Source organism: Choloepus didactylus, chromosome 5, assembly GCF_015220235.1.
Source record: "Choloepus didactylus isolate mChoDid1 chromosome 5, mChoDid1.pri, whole genome shotgun sequence".
NCBI lineage: Eukaryota > Metazoa > Chordata > Mammalia > Pilosa > Megalonychidae > Choloepus > Choloepus didactylus.
The window spans coordinates 97,250,145-97,277,134 of NC_051311.1; the positions used below are offsets into that span (position 1 = coordinate 97,250,145).

Consider the following 26,990-nt stretch of genomic DNA (forward strand, 5'->3'; position numbering starts at 1 on the left):
GCTGCATTTGATTTTTTTAAATTCAAGGTCCAGAACAGGTTGAGATATTAATTTTTCTCCAAAAATGTTCTGAAAAGAAAAGAATTGTGTATAGGGATTAAAATAACATTAATGGTTTGTATTAACATGATTATTACAAGAGCTTTCATGTCTCTTGTTTCATTGATCCTTACAATATCCTTTGTTCAATATGTACAGCTATTCTAAACTTTAGTAATCCACATACATGGAGTAAATATTTAAATGCATATTATGTGCAGGCCTGGCTTTCTCAATTATATACTCTTTCAACTGATGATTCAAAAAAATATTAAAGAACCAAATTTTGGAGTCAGCTACTCCAAAATTTGGGGTAGCAGTTAATACCCTACCACTTTATGTTTTAGTTGTTTTAAAACATTAAGCTCAGTATCTCCAATGGATAATGAGCTCTCTGAGGGCAAGACGGACATTTACTCTTGACTTACCTCTTGCAAAAGCACACTAATTGGCTTTCCTGCCAACAGTCTCCCCTTCCCTATTCTATCCTCCACTCTGCTGATCTAGTTTCAACCCTGAAACGATTCATTTACACTTCCCAGGAATTTAAGTTGGTTTTGAATTGTTCATAAAACACATTTCAAAATCCATAGCCTCAACTCTACATCTTTATCATTCTACCCAATGTTTGCCCTTCTGATCTTGCTTCTGGCCAACTCTCCTCACATGCTCTAGAAACACCTGCTTTTTCTCCTTTTGAGAACAGACCATGAACTTTCACATCTGTAACTCTCAATTGCCATCATTTTATAAATTATTTGCTTCACTTTCAACCCATCAGAAGCCATCAATTTCAGATATCTTTTCTTGGAATGTTTCCTATTCTCAAAACCAGAATTCATCATGTCTTTTGTTCTACCATATATTTGTTTACTTGTAGCACTTATCACAAAGACTTGTAATTTGATTGCTTAGATAAGTCTATATACTTATTGTGGCTTACACGTAGTTGTATGATCTGGCCCCTGCCAATCTCTTCAACTTGTTTCACTCTTTTCTCCATCTTATTCACCTTATTTGTCAGAACACCCCGCAAATCACAATTATTTCTCTATGCCAGTCTTCCTCACTGTAGCACTTGCTAAGTCTGCAACCTTGGCAAAGTTACCTTAACTCCAGGTGTCTCTATTTTCTGCTTCATAATATTCAAAGAGTTAAAACTTTGAATTTGATGAAATCAAATGATAGTTTTATTTAATGAAAAATTTTATTTATAGATAGGTATATAAACTTACATTTTACTATTGATGGGTAGGAAGTTAGTCTAAAATAGTAATTGAATTGTTTTCTCCTAATGACAATTATTAAATTTTGTTCTAATTATTGTATCCTAAGTTTTCTGGAAATGATTTCAGATCATATATATTATTATATAAAATATTCTCTCATTATACAAATTTATTATTTAAATGTAGGCTGAATCTATTTTTTCCTAGTGAATACAGGCTTGCTTAAGCAGAAAACATGAAGAACTTTTCACAATTGAACATTTGAGCAGTTAGTCCTCTCTGTCACTAACATGAGGAGTGATGAAATGAATAGCTATGGATTGACAGAACCCTGGACTTTGCATGTCATCAGACGTTTATCTCACCATTAGGTAAATGACCAACAAAAACAAAAGAATTTCCCATTTGTTATTTGGTCATGCAACTAAGCTTCTTACAACTGTGTGGAGTTAATTTGATTTGATTCATAACCTTAATTACTTAACCTGCTATATTTTACAGAAAAGACAATAATAATATTCTTCCCTGTCATGAAATCTTTCATCGGTGGATATTAGATTCATGGCAGATGTGCAAGGCTCTAACCTAGAGGATTTCAATTTATAGTATTTCTACTGACTTTCAAATTGCTACATTCAACTTTCATTGAAGAAGATTAAAAAAAAAAACTTTGTCAATAAGAAATTCTCATTCAACCTTAATGATGACAGTTGCTTATGCTGTGTCTCAAATAACTTCAAGTCAAACACATACCCAGATTTTGACAGAGAATGCTAAGTAATTTTTAGTGCTAAAACACTGCTATTTCAAACAGAAATGCTGTTTTTGTCTATTTGGCAAGAAAATTACTGCAAAAATTAAAGCATATTAAAATATTTTTTTAAATGTTACTATTAAAAAGACACCATGAGGAAAAAAAAAAAAAAAAAAAGATGTAGTGCCCCCTTGAGGAGCCTGTGGAGAATGCAGGGGTATTCGCCTACCCCACCTCCATGGTTGCTAACATGACCACAGACATAGAGGACTGGTGGTTTGATGGGTTGAGCCCTCTACCATAAGTTTTACCCTTGGGAAGACGGTTGCTGCAAAGGAGAGGCTAGGCCTCCCTGTATTTGTGCCTAAGAGTCTCCTCCTGAATGCCTCTTTGTTGCTCAGATGTGGCCCTCTCTCTCTGGCTAAGCCAACTTGAAAGGTGAAATCACTGCCCTCCCCCCTACGTGGGATCAGACACCCAGGGAAGTGAATCTCCCTGGCAACGTGGAATATGACTCCCAGGGAGGAATGTAGACCTGGCACCGTGGGACGGAGAACATCTTCTTGACCAAAAGGGGGATGTGAAAGGAAATGAAATAAGCTTCAGTGGCAGAGAGATTCCAAAAGGAGCCGAGAGGTCACTCTGGTGGGCACTCTTATGCACACTTTAGACAACCCTTTTTAGGTTCTAAAGAATTGGGGTAGCTGGTGGTGGATACCTGAAACTATCAAACTACAACCCAGAACCCATGAATCTCGAAGACAGTTGTATAAAAATGTAGCTTATGAGGGGTGACAATGGGATTGGGAAAGCCATAAGGACCAAACACCACTTTGTCTAGTTTATGGATGGATGTGTAGAAAAGTAGGGGAGGGAAACAGACAGACAAAGGTACCCAGTGTTCTTTTTTACTTCAATTGCTCTTTTTCACTCTAATTATTATTCTTGTTATTTTTGTGTGTGTGCTAATGAAGGTGTCAGGGATTGATTTAGGTGATGAATGTACAACTATGTAATGGTACTGTAAACAATCGAAAGTACAATTTGTTTTGTATGACTGCGTGGTATGTGAATATATCTCAATAAAATGATGATTTAAAAAAAAAAAAAAAAAAAAAAAAAAAAAAAAGACACCATGAGAACTTTTTTGGTTCCTTAGAACAGTGAATAATAACTAGAGATTTTACAGGTTAGGTAACCATATCAATAATCACTTATGCACAGCATTTTCAAACACTCTGTGTGCTTTCAATCAATAATCATTTATGAAATAATAAATAATAACTACAACCTTATAATCACCTCCCATGTCTGGGCACTGCACTAGAAGAGTCTTCAGAAGTCACTTTTATGATTCCACTAACAGATCGGAAACTGAGGCTCAGAGGTGGTATATAAATTGGCCCAAGTTCACAGAGTTATTGTGCTGGGATTAAACCAAGGCCTGCCTTATTCCTAAGACCACCTCCTTCTGTTAGTCTACCACCTGGGCCTTAAGATTGCTTATAGTCTGTGTAAACACTTTTGACTGAGTCTATGTGAAATTACATTAATATTGTTTCTTTCACTTTAAACTTTCATTTCAAAACTCCACTTCCATTAGATTTGAAGGCCTGGTAATATTAAGTATGAATGAGTATGGTAAGAATTTAAAAAATTAATGGTGTCAAAGAATTTTTTGAGCATTATTATAGAAAAGTTACTTCCTATTATTTTTTAGACTAGAATATTACATCCCAGAGCTTCTTATTCATTCTCATAGCCTAGGTGCTACTTCAATTAACATGTTATACAAATGAGAATTGACTGCAGGAGAAACAACAAAAAAGGAAGACAAATTATTTAAAAATGTAAAGAGAGATAATAAAATAATTAACTGTGGAGAGGGATTGTGGAAAGATGGTGGAGTAAGGAGCTTCAGGACTCAGTTCTTCCACCAAAACAGCTATTAAACAGGCAGGAACTGTCTGAACAGCTATTTAGAAACTCAGGAGGCCAGAACAGTGATACTGTAAAGAAGAGTAAATTGCTTTCTCTGCAAGGTAGCTACCAGCACCCATCCTCCACTGCTGCGGGGCCTAGCCCCTGGCCAGCTCACTGGTGACAGAAAGGGACTTAAAAATCCCCTTCCCCAAAACCAGAGATTGGCATAGCTGATCACTTATCACAGCTTTAGCTTAATGAATTTGGATCCCCAGGGGCCCAGCTCTGAGAGCAGCCATTGTTTCCAATCCACTGGGAAAACAGCAAAACCCATTGTTTCAACCTATCCAGACAATGGCTGAAGCAGCCATTGTTTCAACCTGGCTGGATAAAGGTGGTGACAGCCATTGTTTCAACCCACCCAAGCTAAGTTTAAAGATGCTGAGCTTCCTCAGGGCTGAGGGGAGCAGTTAGTTGAAGGGCTGCATTTGCTGGGCAGGCCAGGAAAGCTCAGCTTTGGGGAGCTGTCAGAGAAGCTCTTGACACCCTTCCTTATCCCCTCCCCAGGGCACTTTGGAGCCAGTCTGCACCCCTTCCTGAGTCCCTGACCCTATTTTTGCTGGGAAAGACTGACTTGTGAAAGTTCTCTCTGGTGTGCCCTCCTCCCAGAATTTGTCTTCCAGGCAAAAGCAGCTTGAGACAATAAAATGAGTATAAAAAAACTATAGAGGTGGACAGTCTGGGATAAAGGCCTGCAAGCTTCAAACACCCAGGAGAGGAAGGACTGTCTCCAGGGAAACAGTGGGGACAGCCAAACCCCGTTAAACAGGGGAACTTCAAAACAACTAACACGCAAAATCCCAGGACAAGATAGAGGCCCAGAAAGACAGAGAAAAACCTCTACACTGCATTCATCTTGGGCAGACTTTCCTGATAGAAGAAGTGAAGCTCAAGAAAATCTCTGTCGTATTGCCAGATGTTTACAAAACCAAGAAGTAGATATTTCAGGGAATAAATCCTAAAGTTAACATTTTAAAATATTAAAATGTATAATGTGTAACAAAAAAAGTACAAGTCAAACAAATTAATGAGAAATGACCCATCCAACTGAAGAGGATAAAAAGCTAGAAAACACCAACGAAGAAGATGAGAATGTGGACATACCAAAAAAAAAAAAAAAAAAAAGCCTTTAAAAAATGATCTTAAAAATGCTTAATAGTCAAGGAAATGAAGAAAGTACAGAGAAAGAATAAAAAGGATATCAGGAAAATAATGAATGAGCAATATGAGAGTCTTAATAAAGATACAGAAATTTTAAATAGAACCAAACAGAACTCCTGAAGTTGAAGGCCACAGTAACTGAAATGAAAAATGCCCAGGAGGGTTTCAAGAGAAGACTGGAGCTGAGAGAAGAGAGAATATAGATGAACAGTATCCCCCAGATCAAAAATGAGAAGGCCTTCAATATGGTACAACACAAAAAAATAAAATAAATACAAAATTAGGCATTAACAGAAGTGAGGGACAAAAAAAGGTATAGGACTTATAAAAGCTAAATAGCAAAATAGCAGAAGAAAGTCCTGAATTATCAGTATGATGGAGCAAATGGATCAAACTCTACAGTCAAAAGGCAGAGATTGATACAATGGATAAAAAAGCATGACCCAACTATTTGCTGTCTGCCACAAATGCACTTTAAATTCAAAGATACAAGTTGGTTGAGGGTGAAAGGATGGAAAAAATATATACCAAGCAAGTAGTAACCAAAAGAGTGCTGGGATGGCTATACTAATATCAGATAAAATAGAGAGAAAAAGATGGTAATAATATAAAGGGGATGTAACAATTATAAATATATATGCACCTAACAACAGAGTCCCAAAATATATGAAGCAAATACTGACAGGTTTGAAGGAAGAAATAACAGATCTACATGAATAGAAGGAGACTAATAGGCCACTATCAATAATGGATAGATCTTCTACTACATAAGGTTGACACCTCTTTCCAGCATGAAGAAACTAAAATGGTCATTGCTCAAATATCCCTGAAGATTGAGAGAATGATCAAATGAGAGGGAAGAGGTGTAACTGTGAAATTAGGATTGAACAAATGATTATGACTACTCAGTCATTATATAGATATTTCTTTTTAGTTTCTAGTGTATCAGAATAGCCAGAAGGAAATACCTGAAATTGAACTGTAATCCAGTAGACTTGATCTTTGATAATGACTATATAACTATATAGCTTTTATCATGTAACCATGTGACTGTAAAAACCTTGTGACTGATACTCCCTTTATCTCAAGTGCACATGGATCATTCTATAGAACATACCATATGTTGGGTCACAAAATATTGATATCATATAACATATATTCTCCATTCTAGCAGAATGCAGCTCGCAATCAGAAACAGAGGGAGAAGTGAAAAATTCACAAATATGTGGAAATTAAACAACATACTCTTTAACAACCAATGGATTAAATATGAAATCATAAGTGAAATTAGGAAATACCTTGAGGTGATTGAAAATGAAAACACAAACATCCCCAAAATGTATGGAATGTTACAAAGGAGGTCTGAGAAGGAAATTTATAGCTCTAAATACTTACATTACAAAAGAAGAGATCTCAAATCAGAGACCTAATCTCAAAACTTGAAGATCTAGATAAAGAAGAGTAAACTAAATCCAAAGTGAGCACTAGGAAGGAAATAACAAAGACTCGAGTGGCAATAAGGTGAAATAGAGAATTAAAAAAAAAAAAAATTTAACAAAACCAAAAGCTTGTTCTGTGAAAAGATCAGTAAAACTTGACAAATCTTTAGCTATACTGACAAAGAAAAAAAGAGAGGATGGATACAAAAAAAAAATGAAAATCAGCAATGGAAAGGGGATGTAACTACTGCCCCATTGAAATAAAAAAGACTATAACAGGATAATAGGAACAACTGTATCAATAAATTAGATAACCTAGATGAAATGAGAAAATTCTTAGAAACACACAAACTCCTTACACTGACTCAAGAAGAAATAGATCTCAACAAAGCATTTACTAGTAAAGAGACTACATCAGTAATCAAAAACCCCCCAACAAATTAAAGTCTAAGACCAGGCAGCTTCACAAGAGAATTCTACCAAATATTCCGAGAAGACTTAACTCCAATTCTGCTCAAACTCTTCCAAAAACGGAAGAGGAGGAAACACTCCAAATTCATTCTATGAGGCCAATATCACCCTCATACCAACACCACATAGAAACTACAGGAAAAGAAAACTATGGACCAATATCTCTTGTGAATATAGACACAAAAATCCTTAACAAAATACTAGCAAACTGAATCCAACAGCATCCTAAAAGAATTATAAACCATGGTCAAGTGGGATTTATCCCTGGTATGCAAGGTTGGTTCATCATAAGAAAATGAGTTAATGTAACTCATTAGTAAAAGGAAGGAAAAAAAAAAAAGCATATGGTCATCTCAATTGAGGCAGAAAAACATTTCACAAAATCCAGCACCCCTTCATGATAAAAACACTTATAACACTGGAATAAAAGGAAACTTTCTCAATATGTTAAAGGGCATATATGAAAAGCCCATGGCTAACATCCTACCTAATGGTGAAAGACTGGAAACTTTCCTTCTAAGATTAGGAACAAGACAAGGATGCCCACAGTCACCACTGGTATTCAACACTAAACTGGGCAATCTTGCCAGAGCAATTTGGCCAGAAAAAAAAAAATAAAAGGCATCCAAGTTTGAAAGGAAGATGCAGATCTTTCCCTATTTGCAGATATGATCCTATATACAGAAAATCTGAAAATTCCAGAACAAAGTCCCTAGAGCTGATAAGTTAATTCATAAAAGTGTTGGGGTAGAAGAGCAAAACCCCCAAATCAGTAGTGCATCTATACACAAGGAATAAACAATCAGAAGAAGAAATTAAGAAAAAATTCCATTCATAATAGCTTCTAAAAGAATCAAATATCTAGGATGTAAAGGACTTGTGCACAGAAAACTAAAATAAATAAATAAATGAATAAATAAAAATTTGCCAAAAGAAATCAAAGACCTAAATAAATGAAATAAAATAAATAGAAAGACATTCTGTGTTCATGGATTCAAAGACTAAATACTATTAGGATGTCAATCCTACCCAAGCAATTTTTAGATTCCATGCAATCCTGATAAAATTTTAACAACCTTCTTAGCAGAAATGGTAAAGCCAATTATCAAATTTTATGGAAGGGTAAGTGGTCACAAATAGCTGAAGCCATCATGAAAATTTAGAATGAATTTGGAAACACACACTTCTTGATCTTAAAACTTATTACAAAGCCACAGTAATCCAAAAAGCATGGTACTGGCACAAGGACAGACATATAGACCAATGGAAAAGAAGTGAGGGCTCAGAAATCAGCCCTCACATTTATGGCCAACTGATTTTTGACAAGATGGTAAAGACCACTCAATTGGGAAAGAACAGTTTCTTCAACAAGTTATCATGGGAAAACTTGGTTTCCATTTGCAAACAAAGAAGGAGGCCCTTAATTCACACTATATACAAAATCAACTCAAAATGGATCAGACCTAAATATAAGAATTTGAACTATCAAACTCCTTGAAGAAAACATGACAAGCATCCTCAGGACCTTGTCTTTGGCAATAGTTTCTTAGATTTTACACACAAAGCACAGGAAAAAACAACAAAGATAGATAAATGGGACCTCATCAAAATTAAAAGCTTTTGTGACTCGAAGGACTTTGCCATGAAAGTAAAGTAACAACCTACCCAATGGCAGAAAATATTTGGAAACCACATATCTGATAAAGGTTTAACATCCAGAATATATAAAGATATCCTTCAACCTACACAAACAACTAACTCCAATAAAAAAAATGGGCACAAGAAGTGAATAGACATTTCTCCAAAGAAGATACACAAATGGCCAAAAAGCACATGAAAGATGCTCAACAATATTAGCCATTAGGGAAATGCAAATCAAAACCACAGTGAGATACTATCTCATACATTATAATGGCTGTTATTAAAAAAAATGAAACTTATAAGGGTTGGAGAAGATGCAGAGAAATAGGAACACTCATTCATTTATGGTGGCAATTTAAGATGGTGCAGCCATTGTGGAAGATGGTTTGGCAGTTCCTCAGAAAGCTAATTATAGAACTAACATATGACCCAGCAATCCCATGTATATACCCAAAAGAATTGAAAGCTAGGACTCGAACAGATATCTGCACACTGATGTTTATAGTGGCATTATTCATGATTACCAAAAGATGGAGGCAACCCAAGTGTTTATCAACCAATGAATGGATAAATAAAGTGTGGTATAAACATACAATAGAATATTTTTCAGCCATAAAAAGGAATGATGTCCTGATACATGCAATTACATAGATGAACCTTGGAGACATATATAGAGTGAAATAAGCCAGACACAAAAAGACAAATATTGTATGATCTCACTGATTTGAAACAGGTAGAATAAGCAAACTCATCAAGTCAGAATCCAGAATATGGATTATCAGGAGATGAGGTGGGTATAATGAATGGGAAGTTAAGGCTTAAAATGTACAGGGTTCCTATTTGGAATGATGGAAAACTTTGGTAATGGGGTGTTGATGGTAGCACAATATTGTGAATGCAGTTAACAGCACTGAAACATATATCTAAATATTATTAGATTGTATTTATGGCTACAGAATAAAAATTTTTAAAAGTCCATGGAACTACACAACCCAAACATTGAACCCTAAGTTAAACCATGGACTTATTAAAATAGTACAATTATAATAATGGGCTGTCATCAATTGTAACAAATTTTCCAAACCAAAGTAAAGTGTTGGTGGTGGTGTGGTGTATGGGAATCCTGTATATTTTGCATGATTGTTCTGTAAATCCAACACTTCTCTAATAAAGAAAAAAAGTGTTAAATAATAATTGCACACTATCATTTTCATAAAATGGAACTTGGACCATTCCCAGGAAAACATGATTTGGGAAAACAAAATGACCTAAAATCTAAAACAAAACAAAACAAAACCTTCTTAAATCTTTTTATTCAGTTATGTGTCTCTTTTTGATTATCCACACTGTTATACAAAAGGTCTATGACTTCATTTATATTTTTTTAAATGTTCAATGCAATATTAGTTTCTAGCCCATAAATAACTTCTTAAAATAAATCAACTACATTAATAGAAAATTATGAAGAAAATTATAATCTATCTTAAAATGTAATAGTACTCCATTTAATATCACTGCACATCCATGTGCAATTATGTGACAAATTAAGTGATCAAGTTTTATCACATGCACTTTGCTTTGTACTTGTACTTTTGTCTAGCCTTTTTTTGTTAAAATTTGATTCAATGTTCTTCTGGCATATAGAAACTCATATACAGAAAAGTGTTACAAACATTTTAAACAGGAGAAGGTTTCTCTTCTTTGAGGACTTCTACATAGGAAATGCAGAATATGCAGCCAAACCACTTTTATTATTTACTGAGAGCTGTTTATTTATAATAAAGTTATTTCCTAAAACATATCACCCATAAATCAAGAAACTAATATAAGTAATTTCTCTTTTTAATTAGGTAAGTTAGTATTTTACTGAGAAATACTCTAATCTTTTATAGAGTGAATAAATGTGACATGTAAACACTTGGAAATTGCATAACTTATGTCACTTCTTGACCTAGTGGAAAGCAAAACGTTTTGAGGGTCACCGAGAGAGCTTACTTCCAAGCCATACCTGAACAAGGAAGAGATTAGGGATTTAGCCACTTAGTTCCCATGTCTGCAACTTAAGAAGAAAAATGATCTCGTTTTAGAGAGAGGTTGAACTGCAAAATAAACTAAGATATGCAGTAAAGATATTCTCTTTCACCACACCACCACCCACCCACACACCCAAGGTCCAAGGACACTTCTGTTGTTTTTTTACACAGGGGTAAATCCATACATTATATCCTACGATACATCTGCCCTGCATGCTTTGCTAGAGCAGATAAAAATGGGCAGACATCCCTTTATGTTTCCTTACATCCTATTCAACTTCTGGCCTACCATAAAAGTATTATATTCATCCCTATCAACCATTACATCAATGCTTCTTTATTTAGTTATTCCGAGAAATGATTTGAGAGGAGAGACAGATTTACTATAATAACAACTCTTAAAATGCTAAAATTCAATATATGTTTTCTTCTCCTCTTACAGAAATAATTTAATTAAATGCTAGATACTTGGGAGAATTTTTTTCCTTTAAAATGGTACATGAATTTACCCCATTTAGAAAAATATAGAAATAGTGAAATAGTGGAACAAACATGGCCTCTAGAAACAGACGGAACTGGGCTGAAATTTTGCTGTCACTTAATTTTGGGAAAGTTAATTTGTGTTTGGGACAGCTCTGCCTAGATACTAGGGTGGAAATGAGGAATAAAACCCCTTATGCAAGCTTTTATCATTCAGTAGACAACCCATTAGTGACCACCATTACAACTACTACTATTTCAGTCTTTATAGAAAAAAAGAGAGAAATTTGGTCCAGAGGTTAGAGATAGTGGGTGATCATAGAAACCACCACGATGGGCCCCACTTCGTGGACAGACAAGGCAGAGTATGTGTTACAGCACAGCTCAAGGCAAGCAATACATTTCTCTGATCTCTGCTGTAATTTTGGATTGATACAAAAAGTAAAGAGTAGACTCAGGTCAGCAGAAAGCACCCAGTGGTTTCCACAGTTACTCTGGCCTATAAGCATATGGTCATACCTCTATGTTTGTCTTTGCTGTGAAGGGTTATAGTACAAAATAAATGTTCTTTTCTCTTTTGGCAGCTTAACCTTTTCTTACCATGCATAAGTATTTTCCAATCTCTCTTAAATCTTCTTCCTACTCATTTTGAATTTCTTCTGCTTCCTAAATCCATTAAAGAATAAGATGAACAGGTCCAGTAGTGTGCTGGTAATCTGACCCTTAAAAAAGCAAAAGCCAAAAAACTGAGGGGTAGCATTTGCAGATTTCCAAGGTGTAAATATTCCCACGATGACTGATTTCAAGCTACCAAAGTCTTAGCAACTAATTTACAAAATTCCTGAATATTTAACAATGGTTCTCATTACCCAGAGTGAGCCTGCTTCAGCACACCACTGTTCCAAATCATCACCTGAAAACGAAGTTCCAGTAATATTTTGTTGAAAATTAGTTTATGAGGTATATGCTGGTAAAGAATTAATTTTTGTCCTTCAAAATTACTTAAGAAAGTAATGGTCTGTGCAGTGAGCACAATCTTGAAGAAAGCATGTAAGGTTACAAAGATGTAAGACCCCGGTGTCTCTAAGCAACTGTGATATCCTAAGAATTAGTCTTTAAAATTAAGATTAAATGAAAGGCACTGAACAATTCCAATTTTGTCACTTACTATGCCTTATGCTTATTCTCAGTCCTTCATTGATGGGTTAAAAACCTTAACATTCATCGTGAAATATGGATGGGTTAACAGGATGAACTGATGGAAGGACTGGACAGAATTATTTATAGAGACTTTCTCCTTTCCAATCTTTTAGCCATGCACTGTTTATCTCGAAATCAGAGTAAAAAACATAAGTCATAAATTAGGATGATTTAAAATTTCTACCACCTTCCACATTGTCAAAATGGACATTAATTCTGATGTTTTTATTATGGCCTCAATTTGCTACCAAGAGATAGTTTCAAGCAATTTGATTCATAATTCTTTGGGGATTAGGATATTTGCAGGAAATAGTGTCTAGCCAGTTACCTCATTGTCTCTTTAGCCAATCTGGATTTAAATTGGAAAGGTTTACTTCAGTTCATGAAACATGACTAAGTTTCTTGCTGTTTCTCTACCTGCCCTGAGAAGGACCTTTGAATAAGCATGTATGGGTTCAAAGACCAAAGTTAATCAGGAGACAATTTACAGCAGTTCTGTTTATTTTAGTTAGTCCAGGGTTGGTTTTATTTATCATTAGCTTATTTGACTAAGTCTTTCTACAGTTAAGATAAAAGGTTTTCTTCCTATTTTCCTTTTTAAGCTTAAAGTATTATTTTACTTTTTCTAATGTCTCTAAGAGCATGACAATTGCAAACATGTTAAGAAATAGATTATATAAGGTTTTCTTCATGGCTAATAGTGGCTCATCTTGCTTTTTTACTTTATGCTAACAGAAATATACTTTTCTTTTGAAAACATTTTTACAAGTTTAAAACCAGTTATAAATCCTTGTTTTTATTCCAGTTTTCTTAATCTGGGTTCCATGGATGTTTTATGAGCTTCTGAAATTAGATGTAAAATTGTGTGCACATATACATGTTTGCATTGTTCTGGAGAGAGCTCATAGCTTTCATCAGGTCTGCAATGGTTCATGGCAACCCCCCTCAATTAAGAATTATCATATACCTTTTTTATAATATATAGTATTACTCCTTTATCAAGTACTGTACTTGACATTGTAAAAGATGCAGTGGTCTTTATAGAATTCCTTCAGTGGATTACAATTTATGAGATGCCTTATGGTTTGTTTTTTTTTTCCAAGAGCCCAGGAGAAATACTTTTTTAAAAATATGCATTTATGGTGAAGTTCATGCTGAAGATGTTTTCTATCTTTAATGTAAACTGAGTTCTAGATATTCACCTCCACATCTCCAAATCTGCCTTATTTTAAGGCCTTACTCTGTCTGAATTATTGCAATAGGCTCCTAACTATTTCATGGTCACTGGTTTCTCCATCAAGCAAACTCCCTTCATGTTTTCTCCACACTTACCATTCTGCAATCATTCATACTTACCAACAGACCTGATCCTGTCACCCGTTTTCTGCAAACTGTCTTTAGATCCTTCTGATAGAAAGATAAAATCCATATTCTGTAGGATGGTGTACAGAGATCTTCACCTTTTTGGCCTAACAGTGCTTGGCATTTTGAACATCAGCCTTTGTTACTTAAGCCAATTCCAGTTGGATATTCTGTTATTTATAACAGATTGCTGGAAGATTTTGCTCTGACTAATTCAACTTTTTACTCAAACAATTAGCACAAGGCCTGGCCATATAGTTGGTAAATAGATACACCTGAAAATGTAGGTGATCTTTACTGGGTAATTTTATAACACTCAAATATAACTAACAGCTAATTATTTATACATTCAATAAATCTTTAGAGATATTAGCTTTTTAAAAGCTACCTTATATAACTAAGCCTAAGAGTCACCCCCAGAGAACCTCTTTTGTTGCTCAGATGTGGCCTCTCTCTTTAAGCCAACTCTGCAAATAACCTCACTACACTTCCCCCTACATGGGACATGACTCCCAGGGATGTAAGTCTCTCTGGCAACATGGGACATGACTCCAAGGGATGAGCCTGGCCCTGGCATTGTGGTATTGAGGATGCCTTCTTGACCAAAAGAGGGAAAAGAAATGAAACAAAATAAAATTTCAGTGGCTAAGAGATTTCAAGTAGAGTAGAGAGGTCATTCTGGAGGTTATTTTTATGCATTATATAGATATTCCTTGTTAGTTTCTAGTGTATTTGAATAGGTAGAAGGAAATACCTGAATCTGTTGAACTGTAATCCTATAGATTTGATTCTTGATGATGATTGTATAAATATAAAGCTTTTATCACATGACCATGACCATGTGATTGTGAAAACCTTGTGACTGACACTCCCTTTATCGAGTGTATGGGCAGATGAGAAATAAAATAAAAAACAACAACATATAAATACTAGGAGGTAGATAAGGGATATGGAATGTTTTGGGTGTTCTTTTTCATTTTGATTTTTTTCTTTATTTTGGAGTAACAAAAATGTTCTAAAATTAATTGTGGCAATGAATACACAACTATATGATGATACTGTGAGCCACTGATTGTATAATTTGGATGGATCATATGGTGTGTGAATACATCTCAATAAAATTGTGTTTTTTAAAATGCTGTCTTAAAATATGCAGGTGTGCTTTTGTGTCTGTTTGCTCACTCTTAGTCAATGAAGTTATACATTGTTTGGGTATCATTTCTCCTTTCTGTACAATGGGCAAATCGAACTACAGAAATTCCAAGTTACTTCTTTTTAATTTCTTATTTTGAAATACTTTTAAACTAATGGACAGTTATACAAGTACACAAACTGCATACAGAGATTCCAACATACCTCTAGCCCCCAGATACTCAGATCCACCAATTTTCACATTACGCCACATTTGCCATATCATTCTATTTATCTCTCTATCCATCTATTTATCAATCTGTCTGTATGTCTATTTATTAATCCATTTTCTTTTCACATCATACTACTGGAACACTTAATACTGCCATGAATGTATGTTTCCCAAGAAAATGTAACCACCTTAAGTGCAGTTATCAAGTTCAAGAAATTTAACATTGATATGAAGTTTACAGTCTATATTCCAATATTTTCATATGTTCCAATAATGTCCCTTTGAGCTTTTTCTCCTTCCTTGCTAGATCCCATCCAGGATCATGTATTGCATTGTCACTATCTCTTTAATGGCTGTTTTTTTTTTCAATTGTGGAAACATACACACAACAAACTTTCTCATCTCATCCATTCCCAAGCACACCATCCAATGGGATTAATCACATTCACAATATCAAGGTCCCTTCATCACCTTCCATTACTAAAACTTTCCCATCTGCCCAAACAGATACCCTATAACCCTTATGCATTATCATCCCATTCCCCCTGGTCCCTGGCCAAGGCAACCTATACTCTCTTATCTTCCATATTCTCCAATATTTTCTTTGTAGTTATCATGGGGGGTAAATTTAACATTCTAAATCTTTAATAGTTTCCTTTGCTTTGATACCAACTACCCCCAACAGTATGTACAAACTATGTTCCTATATCCCTCCATCCTCACATCTTTATGTATTTCTTTTCACAAATTATATGTTCATATATTATGAGTGCCATATCACTGAGTTCTCATTATATTTTATGCACTTGCCTTTTAGATACTGTTGGAAGGTTAAAAAAAAAAAAAAAAAGAAGCAGTCACAAACCAAAAACACAATAGTACTGGCATTTTATATGTTCCCATCCCATCACCTTGATTTGGTAACCATTTCTTCATTCAGCTTTGATCTATTGTCTGTTGTCCTTTCCTTTCAACCTGTAGAAATCTCATGAGCATCTCTTGTGGGGCTGGTTTAGTGGTGATGAACTGCTTCAGCTTTTGTTTATCTGGGAATGTCTTAAACGTTCCCTCATTTCTGCTGGATATAGAATTCTTGATCAGGATATTTTGCTGTCAGCACTTTAAATATGTCACCCCACTGCCTTCTTGCCTCCATGGTTTCTGATGAGAAATTGGCACTTACTCTTATTGAAGCTCCCTTAAATGTGATGCTTCTTCTCTACTGCAGTTTTCAGAATTCTCTATCTTTGGCATTGAAAAGTTTGACTAAAACATGCCATGGCATGGGTCTTTCTGGATTTATCCCGTTTGGAGTTGATTGAGTATTTTGGATGCATACATTGATGTCTTTCATTAAATTTGGGAATTTTCAGCCATTATTTACTTGAACATTCTTTTTGTCCCTTTCTCTCTTCTCTTTCTGGGATTCCCACAGTGTGTACAGTGGTACATGTGATGGTTTCCCCAAAGTTCCTCAGGTTCTATTCACTTTTCTTTATTCTTTGTCTTTTTGCTCCTCAGGCTGAGTGATTTTATTTGTCTTATTTTGAAGTTCTCTTATTCTTTTTCTACCAGCTCCAACGTGTTGTTGAACTCACCCAGAGAATTTTTCATTTCTTTTTCTGCGGTCTTCTGCTCTATTCTATTTGGTTCCGTTTCTTAATTTCCATCTCTATATTGATTTTTTTGTGTGCTTATCTGTCATTTTCCTGATTTCCTTTAATTCTTTGTCTATGTTTTCTTTTAGCTCTTTGGGCATATTTAGGACCATTTTTTAAGAAGTCTTTGTCTGGTATGTCTCAGGCCTGGTCTCCTCACTGATGGTTTCTAATGTTTTAATCTTTTCCTTTGCCTGGGTCATTGCTTTCTGTTTCTTTGTATGTGTTGTAATCTTTTGTTGAAATCTGGACATTTTTATATTTTAATTTGTTATCCCTGGAATTTAGATTCTGAGGGCTCAGAATCTCCTTGATTGTTAAGGAGTAATAAAAAAAGAAAAGAAAAATGAAGGAAATAAAGGAAACCCCTTTCCCAGTCTTTGCAGATTTACCTGTGTCAGTGTTCTCCTTCAGGGATTATCCATACAAGGAGTTTAGAGAATAATTCAGGCCAAAGGATAGAGGCCTCCTTGATCCTTTCTGCACTGTGTCTTGTGCATGTGGCCTCAGGAATTCTCCTATTACATGGTCTGAATGTCCCCTCTTTCCTAGGAAACAGTTTCCCAAAAGTCCTGGGACCTCCACTGTATGTCCTACAGCCTGCAAACTCTTGCTCCAGGCAACATGACGTGGTTGCTCTCCCACAGCATTCTGTAGGAAAGTTTTGTAAGCTGCCTTCTACATGCAGGGCAAGTTCTGGGTTGGCGAGTCCCTCAGGCCACCACCTTGGGTCAGACATACATACTCCCAGTATGTGGCACAAGGGTAACACTGCTCCCCCCAGAACTGGGACCAGGGAGGGATCCGTACCATAAGCATGGACCAGCTCTGTATAGAGCTGGTGAGGGGTGGGGGAGGGACCAGCCAGGGGCCATGAGCTGCTGCCTTTAAAATCCTGCTGCTTTTATGTAGCCTTATTTTTTTGATTCAATACTCACCTGTTACTGAAGTCCTTTAACTGTTTTCTGGAGCTTTGAAAAAGATGTTTCTGCCAGTTCTTGCTGGTTGATCAAAGCTTCTGATGGGGAGTGGAGGGGCACAGCCTGAAGTGTCTCACTCCAACATCTTGAACAGAAACTAAAGTTATTTTTTATTTGATAATACTTTTTGCAAAGAGAGGTACATCTCCCTCCTTGCAGAGATGTGTGTATTAGATAAGTACATATACAAACATAAAAGCTGATACGGCTTATGTAGAATAATATTTACCACAGTCCTTGGGAGTAAATTCGTAAGTCTCAGGTTGGTAATCATTCCCATACAGCATTAATTGGTCTGCTTCTTTTAGCAAGCTTGAAGTAATTTGCCAAGGAAAGTATATGGATTGCAATAACACTGTGCTCAACTTCAAATTAAAAACCCTTTCACATATTGTTGTAGAATTGGTTTATATTGTCTATTCTGTTTTATTAAAATGCCTTCTCTTTGCTGGATTTTGCGTTATTAATCAAGAGTGTGAATGGTGGAAATTCATGTATTAATATAAGTTAGGAGACTTTTTCCACATTGGTACAGGCTAAAATGGTCTCTCCCAAAGAGAGAAGGATCCAGCAGAGAAGATTGACTCAGAAGAGGGGGATAAGGTTCATGCTGAGCCAGAAATGAAAAACAATACATTTTAACTGTTGGGAATGCTGCTATAACATTTTACAATATTACCAACTTTATAGTTCTGTTTTAGGCAATATTCACCTGACTTACAAAATGATTTGGATATTGTATTTATGGAATGTGAAACAAAGTTCCATGGCTACATTCCCTCTGGGGAGGGGAGAGGAAGGCCTAAACAAATTTACTGAGAGATCAGGAAAATATGTATACTTAAAATAATAAATTGCAGGCTCTAACTATACAAAACATATGACTGATAAAGCTTCAAAGGAAGAGAAAAAAAATTAAGCTCCAAAATAAGTAAGAGTGTTTCTGAGACTTATTTAGGGAACAGTTTACTATATGAAATGCTAAAAGTTTAATAAAATACTTGGGAATCTCAGATTATCTCCCTTAATATCAAGGGGTTATCTCCCTTAGTAACATGATATCCCTTGTTTTGTGATAAATAACATCTATACAGATGTAGAGAAATTGTACAATAATTCCTTATATATATGTAACCACAATCACAGTAATTGTCAATTTGTGCCCATTTTGTTTAATCGTTACTCATACTTACTTCTTGACACCCCAGATTGTTCTAAAGCAAATCTAAGATATATCATCATTTCATCCATAATTAAGAGATTCTTAATTCTAATAGGTCAAATTTCTCAAAATTTTCCTTATAACTATTTTAAGGCTTTTAGTGCCACTTTTGGCATAAATCAAAGTTCCATATTCTGTGGGTCATTATCTGGACTTTATATTGTGTTCTGCTGTCTTTCTTCCTTGCACCCACACCACTCTGTCTTTTTTTTTTTTTTTGAAATAATTTCAAACATATAGGACAGTTGCAAATACAATACAAACCCCATACAGAGAACTCCAACACCCCCACCCTCAGATACCCGTATCTACCAATTTTACATTTTGCTACCTTTACAGTACCTTTCTTTCTCTATCCTTCCTTCCTTCCTTTCTTTCCTTCCTTCCTTCCTGCCTCTCTCCCTCCTTCCTTCCCTTCCCCCTCTCTCTTTCTTTCAACTATATCTATTATCTTTCTATCAATTATCTATCTACCCATTTATCATCTTCTGAAAATTTGAGAGCAGGTTGCATACATCATGCTTCTTGAACTCATAACATTTCCATGTACATTTCCTATGAACAAGGATATTCACTTATGTCATTAACTTAACTGCAGTTAATTCAAGAAAATTAATATGGATATAAAGCTTACATTCTATATTCCAATTTTTCCTTACGTCCCCTTTGAGCTTTTCTCCTCCATTCTTAGATCCACTCCAGTATCATATATTGCATTGATGGTCATTAACTCTTAATTAACTCTTTTTTTAAAAATTAACTATATCAAAAAAAATTTTTTTTAAAGATATACAATTAAAAAAAAAAACATTTCAAACAAACCATAACAAGGAAGTAAGAAAAAGACAATTAACCTAAAAATAACTACTTTACTTCCAACATGTTCCTACTCTACCCCAAGAAAATAACCTAATATAGCAACATTTCTGTGAACTTGTTCCTACCATACGCATCAGAAATTGACAAACCATAGTCATTCCTGGGCATTCCCAGAACGTTAAATTTACCCACGATAGCTTATCTGTTCTTATTGGGTTATCGTTTCCCCTTCATTATTTGTTCTCTATTGCTAGTTCCCCTACATTCTACATTATAAACCATTTATTTTAGGACTGTGTTGTTTAACTTCCACATGTTTGTGAATTTTCTAAGTCTCTGATGGTTGTTGACTTCTAATTGTATTCCATTGTGGTCAGAAAATGTGCTTTGAATAATTTCATTTTTTTAAAATTTATTGAGGCTTGTTTTACGTCCCAGCGTATGGTCTATTACAGAGAAAGTTCCATGATCACTAGAGAACAATGTGTATCCTGGTGATTTGGGATGTGATGTTCTATATATGTCTGTTAAATCAAATTCATTTATCAGATTGTTTAGGTTTTCATTTTCCTTATTGGCCGTCTGTCTGGTTGATCTATCTATAGAAGAGAGTGATGTGTTGAAGTCTCCCACAATTATTGTGGAAACATCAATTCCATCCTTTAATTTGGCCAGTGTTTGTCTCATGTATTTTGTGGCACCATGATTGGGTGCATAAACATTTATGATTGTTATTTCTTCTTGTTGAATTGCCCCTTTTATAGTATGTAGTGGCCTTCTTTGTCTCTCATAACATCCTTGCATTTAAAGTCTATTTTTTCTGACATTAATATTGCTACTCCCACTTTCTTTTGGCTGTAGCTTGCATGAAATATTTTTTTCCATCCTTTCACTTTCAGTTTCTTTGTGTCCCTGTGTCTAAGATGAGCCTCTGCATGCAACATATTGATGGTTCATATTTTTTGATCCATTCTGTCAAGCTATATTTTTTAATTGGGGAGTTAATCCATTTACATTCAATGTTATTACTGTGAAGGCATTTCTTGAATCAACCATCCTATCCTTTGGTTTATGTTTGTCAGATATATTTTTTCCCTCTCTCTCTTAATGTCCTTTAATGAACCAATATTGAATCTCTTTAGTACTGAACTTTTCTCCATATCTCTCCTTTCTTTGTTTCCATGTCAGTAGGGCTCCCTTTAATATCCGAAGTAGCGCAGGACTTTTATTAGCAAAATCTCTCAGCATTTGTTTGTCTGTGAAAAATTTAAGCTCTCCCTGAAACTTCAAGGAGAGCTTTGCTGGATAAAGCATTCTTGGTTGGAAATTTTTCTCTCTCAGAATTTTGAATATGTCATGCCACTGCCTTCTCGCCTCCATGGTGGCCGCTGAGTAGTCACTGCTTAGTCTTAAGTTGTTTCCTTTGTATGTGGTGAATTGCTTTTCTCTTGCTGCTTTCAGAACTTGCTCCTTCTCTTCAGTATTTGAGTCTGATCAGAATATGTCTTGGAGTGGGTTTATTTGGATTTATTCTGTTTGGAGTTCGCTGGGCATTTCCCCAACAATTTTTTGAATACACTTTCTACACCTTTACCCTTCTCTCCCCTTTCTGGGACACCAATGAGTCTTATATTTGGACATTTTATTTTATCTACCATATCCCTTAGGTGCATTTTTATTTTTTCAATTTTTTTCTCCATTCTTTCTCTTGTTCTCTCATTTTCCATTTTGTCTTTAGTTCTTTGATTAATTGCTCCAAATACTGTGTCTCCTCTGATCTTGTGATTTGGGTGTTTGGGTTTGGGTTATCCATATCATCTGGTTTTATCATATGCTTTAAAATTTTCTGTTGTTTTTGGCTTCTTGGCATTTGCTTTACTTGATAGGGTTCTTTTAGGATATGTAGGATTATTCAAAGATGAATATCTAATTTGTCGGATCTACAGCTTGGTGGCATACACTTTCTCTAACTAACCAGCAGATGACATCCATGAGTCACCTATTCCCCTCAAGTCAGTTCTCCCCAACTTTGTCTTTGTGGTGTGTGGGGGTCTGATTCTTGTGGGGTCCAGTTGGTGCACCAAGTTTGCATGTGTTGTTGGTGCTGTTCACCATGAATGTGGGGCATGTTTCTGAGCAGTTAGGGAGGGAGGGCAGCTTTAATAATCAAACCTCCCAGGTGTTCCTGGAGATTTAAGGCTGTTGCAAGAGTCTAAAACTTCATTTCAGTCTTACCACAGATTGTCTCTGCTGCTGACCCACAAGTCTTTGGTATTGGTGTATGGTCCCTGGGATTTCCAAGTGGGTCCCTTTTCCAAGCTGTGCCCTTCTAGGGCCTCTGCTGAGGGAAGGTTGTGCACGCCATCCCTCAAGGGAAGTTCTGTGCTGCCAGGCCGTGTAGATACGTTCCCAGCCTGCTGTAAGGATGGCTGTATGGGGCATGTTAATTTCCCCCTTTTCACGCAGCTCTGCCTTCCCAGCTCTGAGACAATTAGCTGTGTATGCGTGAAAGGCTACTGTCCACTCCTGATATTGTGACGTGTGTGTGTGATGCTGGAAACACTTCCTGTCACACTGGGTATTTTAGTACAGCTCTGGGCTGTGGCTCTGGCACTGGGCAGGAGCGTTACCAGACCGCCGGGAGGATGGCTGCAACAGGCTTGTTTTTTTTCCCCTTTTGGCTCACCTTTGCCTTCCTCACTCTGAGACAATTAGCAGCGGGTGTGCAAAAGGCTCTCTTCCACTCCAGATATTGAAGCATTTGCACAGCCCATTCCTGCCACACTTCACTGTGTGGTTCTCGCTGTCGTATCTGCAGCCTCTTCTGTTTTTTTTTTTTAAAGAAGAACTAGTCTGCTTCCAAATGCCAACCCTCGGTTTCCCCACACCACAACGTGGCTGCCAGATATTCAGCGGCTTACTTGTTTCAGAATGCAGACTCCTGGTTTCACCAAGTGCACGATCCCTGTGGATTTAGCAGAACTTGTCCAGCTGGTGCATCACTGGAACTGGTGTTCTGGGTCACTTTCTGGCTTTTATCTAGTATTTTTCACAGAGGTGTTTTTATGACCTGTCTCTCCTAGCTGCCATCTTAGGTTCTCCCACAACTCTGTCTTAAGTATTTTAATCTCAGTTTTATATTAAGTCTTTATATGAGGTTAAGCAAGTCCTCCCACATTGATTTTTCTTCAAAAAATTACTGAAAGGTTTTTTCATAATCTTACTTTAGGATAATTTTTAAGGGCCACAGAACCTAGTGATGTTCCCTTTTCATTGGTAAATATGACTTCACTCTTTTGTCTTTATAAGCATCATCAGAGTAATATTGATTTTATTAGTCTTCAAAGAAGCAACTTTTGGCTTTATTGTCCTTACTTTTGTATGTTTGCTATGTATTTCATTAATTTTAGCTTTTATTTGTATTGCCTCATTTCTTCTTAATTTTTTAAAAAATTATTTTCTAGCTTCAGATGAATGCTAATATTAATAGACTAAGATAAAGAAATATTATTTTTAATAATATATGGGTTAAAGAAGAAATTATAAGGAAATACAGAATATTTTGAAATGGATGCTAATAAAATTGCTACATATTAAACTTTGGGGAAGCAGTTAAAATAGTACTCAGGGGAAAAGGTATAGCTTTAAATTCCATTTAAACTACCTTTCACAATTTTAATATGCAGTATTTTTAAGAATTCCATCTGTACTTGAAAAATGTGCATTCAGTAATTGTTGGGTATGGTGCTTACATATTTCATATTTCAATAAGATCACCATACTTAATTATGTTGTTCAAATTTTCCAAAATACTGATTTTTCTTTTCTGTGGGTTCTGTCAATTACTAAGAAAAATAGGTTAGAAACTCCTAGTATAACTGCCTTTTTGTGAATTTTTCCTTGTATTTCTAGACATTTTTGCTTTACATCTTTGCTGTATATCTAACCTATATTGCAGACAAGTTTAGAATTATTATATCATCTGATGAACTGAAATATTATCATTTTGAAATATCATTTAAATTATGTTTTATTTGTCTTAGAGCCTATTTTAACTGATACTTTTCTGGTGACATTAACTTTATTTTTGTAATATTTGCATGGAATATCTTTTTCCATTCTTTCAGTGCCAACCTTCCTGCAACTTTCTGTGTTTGATGTGTTTCTTAGGGAAAACATGTGGTTTTTATTTTTGATTTAATCTCATCATCCTTGTCTTTTAATGGGAGCACCTTGTTCCATTTTTTATTTTAAGTAATATATTTCCCATTCTCTTTTTATCTTTTCTTGCATTTTTAAATTAATTAAGAGGTTTTTATCAGTTATTTCTATGTAAGTTTGGATGCTGTACTCTTTTGACATTCTTTTAGAATTTACCCTTGAGATTACAACATGCATCTTTGATGATCAGCACCTATTGTTAAAGCTTTTCCCTTCCCCAGTACAATGTAAAGTCTGTATACACTTCCTCCATTTACCCCTTCTAATATATGGTAATGTTGTTGAGTATTTTTATTCTTTATATTTACCTTTAAACCATATATGGCATTGTTTCTCTGGGTTTCTCATATTGTTTTAGCTTTACCAATTTATTTGCAATTTCATTGTTCAATATTCTTTCCAAGTGAGATCATTTTTTTGCTGCCTGAACAACATGCTTTAGAATTTCTTTCTGCACAGGTCTTCTGGTGGTGAACTTTGCCCATTTTGGTGAGGGCTAAAAATGTATTTATATGGCAATTATTCTTTGAATATGTTTTCCTGAGTAGAAAATCTAGATTGGCAGTGATTTTCCTTCAACAATTTAACCATTCAAATTTTCTGGCTTCCATTATTTCCACTGTGATGTCACCAATTAAGTCCACATTTCTTTGAAGAAAATCTGCCTCTTTGTTTTTTCTTGCTGCTTTTAATATTTCTTGCTATTTTTTTTTATTTATGCAGCTTTTCTGTGTGGGGATTAGGGATAGATTTCTTTTTATTTATCCCTATTTGGAATTGTGGGGCCTCTTCACTCTATATTGTGATATCTTTCCACTCTGTCTCTGTCTCTTTGTCTCACTGTCTCTTTCTCTCTCTGTCTTCATCTCTCTCAAATTAGAAATAAATTAATCCTTCTCATTCTGTTTTGTTTTTCTTAGTGTAGGTTGTAATTTTCTGTTGTCTAGGCATGGTTTCCTTGGTTATCCAAATCAGGTTTTCCCAGACCAGAACAGGCTCAGGTCCCAGAGGGAAGAAATATTCAGTATCTGGTTTCTCTGCGGGTGTGTCTTAGAAAATTGCTCCACCTTTTGATGCCTCAGTTCACTGTGCTTTTCTGCCCAGCAGGTGACGCCTGTTAGCCTATAATTCTTGTCTGGTGTGAGGAGGTATGGCCGTGTTCCCCCAGGCTCTGGGGTCTGGTTCTGAATAGAAAGGGCCCCACCCCTTTCCTCTTAGAGAAGATAGACCCCCTAGGGGGAGGTCATTAGCATTTCAATGGTCTCGCTCTCTGCTTGTGCTGTCTCCACCCTTCCCCGAGTCACAGCCCTGGAAACTGAAAATGACTGGGGCTTTCTCCACTGAGCCGAAAAAGAAACAGATAGTACCCTTCAGACCCAGTCCAAGGTGACCCTCTGGCTCTCCAAGGTCAGTCGTCACCCAAAGCCTTTGTCTGTTTTTTGGGGATGCGTACCTGTAGTGAGCAGTTCACACTTGCTACTTAAAACCCCAGTTGGAGCTCAGCTGAGCTATATTTGCCTGCTGGGAGAGAGCTTCTCTCTGGCACCATGAGGCTTTGCAGCTCGGGCTATGGGGGAGGGGGTCTCACGATTTGGATCCGCAGGTTTTACTTACAGATTTTATGCTGTGTTCTCGGGCATTCCTCCCAATTCAGGTTGGTGTATGATGAGTGGACGGTCTCGTTTGTCCCCCCGCAGTTATTCTGGATTATTTACTAGTTGTTTCTGTTTTTTGTAGTTGTTCCAGGGGGACTACTTAGCTTCCACTCCTCTCTATGCCGCCATCTTACCCTGCCTCCCTCATTCTGTTTTAAAATGCCTCTCCACCTCTTTGGTATTTTCCACCTTTTTTGTCTCTCATATCTCATTCTGGAGAGTTTCTTCTGACCCATTTTTAGTTCTTAATTCTCTCTTCAGCTGTTTCTAATGTGCCACTAAATCCATCTAACAAGTTTTGATTTCACTTACTGCCCTTTTAATTTCTATTATTATTTGTGGTATATTTTCAAATATTCTTTGTGATTTTTACAGTCCCTATACCCCGATGAAATTTTAAACTCAGTTTATATCTCTTGAATTTAATAAGCATGATTATTTCACAGTTTGCATTTGATAATTCCAACATCTATAGCTACTGTTTCTGTTTCTGCTTTTTGTGGTTTCTTTCTGTAGCTTCTTAATTACAGTGTCTTATCTCCTCATGCTCCTGGCTATACATAATCATGTGGTGGTCACAGTGTAAAATTGTTAGAAATAATTGGATGCCTGGAATGCTGATGCCTATCCACAGAGATAATTTTAATTTGCTTCTGTTGGGCACTTAGGAGAAGTACCAGACTGACACCACCTTAATCTGATTTGTTTGTTCCTCTTTGGATCAAGGAAAATATTTAAATTTGTATTAAAATGACTTGTATGGCTAGTGCAAAACTTCTTGATTACAAAGTCAAGCCATGGAGGGAATTTTCCATAATTTTTTCAATAAAAGGCTATTTTAATTTAAAAATCTTTCATTGAGTAGGCTCAGTTACATATAGAACACCATACATATTAGTGAAGCATGGATATTAATACCCACTTGGCTGTATAATGTCTACCTGTCTGAAATCAAACTTGGCATATTCTGTACAAAAGGATTAATTAACATCACTGATGTTCTATTTATTTCCATATCAGCATAGTTTTACTAGGTCGTGGGGCTCTGCTGTGAAACTGGCTATAATTTCCTATCATCAGTACTTATCCCAACTTCTCATTTTTGCATTCAGGACTTACCATGTTCTCATATTTTTATATATCTAAAATGAGCATCCTTTTCTTCCAGACACAAGTCCAGCTTCCAGCTTCACTGTTTCCTTGACATTCCACAGAATATATTATATTCTTCCCAGGACAATTTATTTTATAGTGACAAATTGTTTCTTCTTTTCTTTGTA

The 26,990-nt window shown here is 35.8% G+C and overlaps 1 pseudogene; it reads right to left on the reverse strand.

Annotated features, from left to right (window-relative positions):
- The window catches only part of LOC119534920, a 145,557-nt pseudogene that overhangs the window by 25,591 nt on the left and 92,976 nt on the right, over positions 1–26,990 (reverse strand).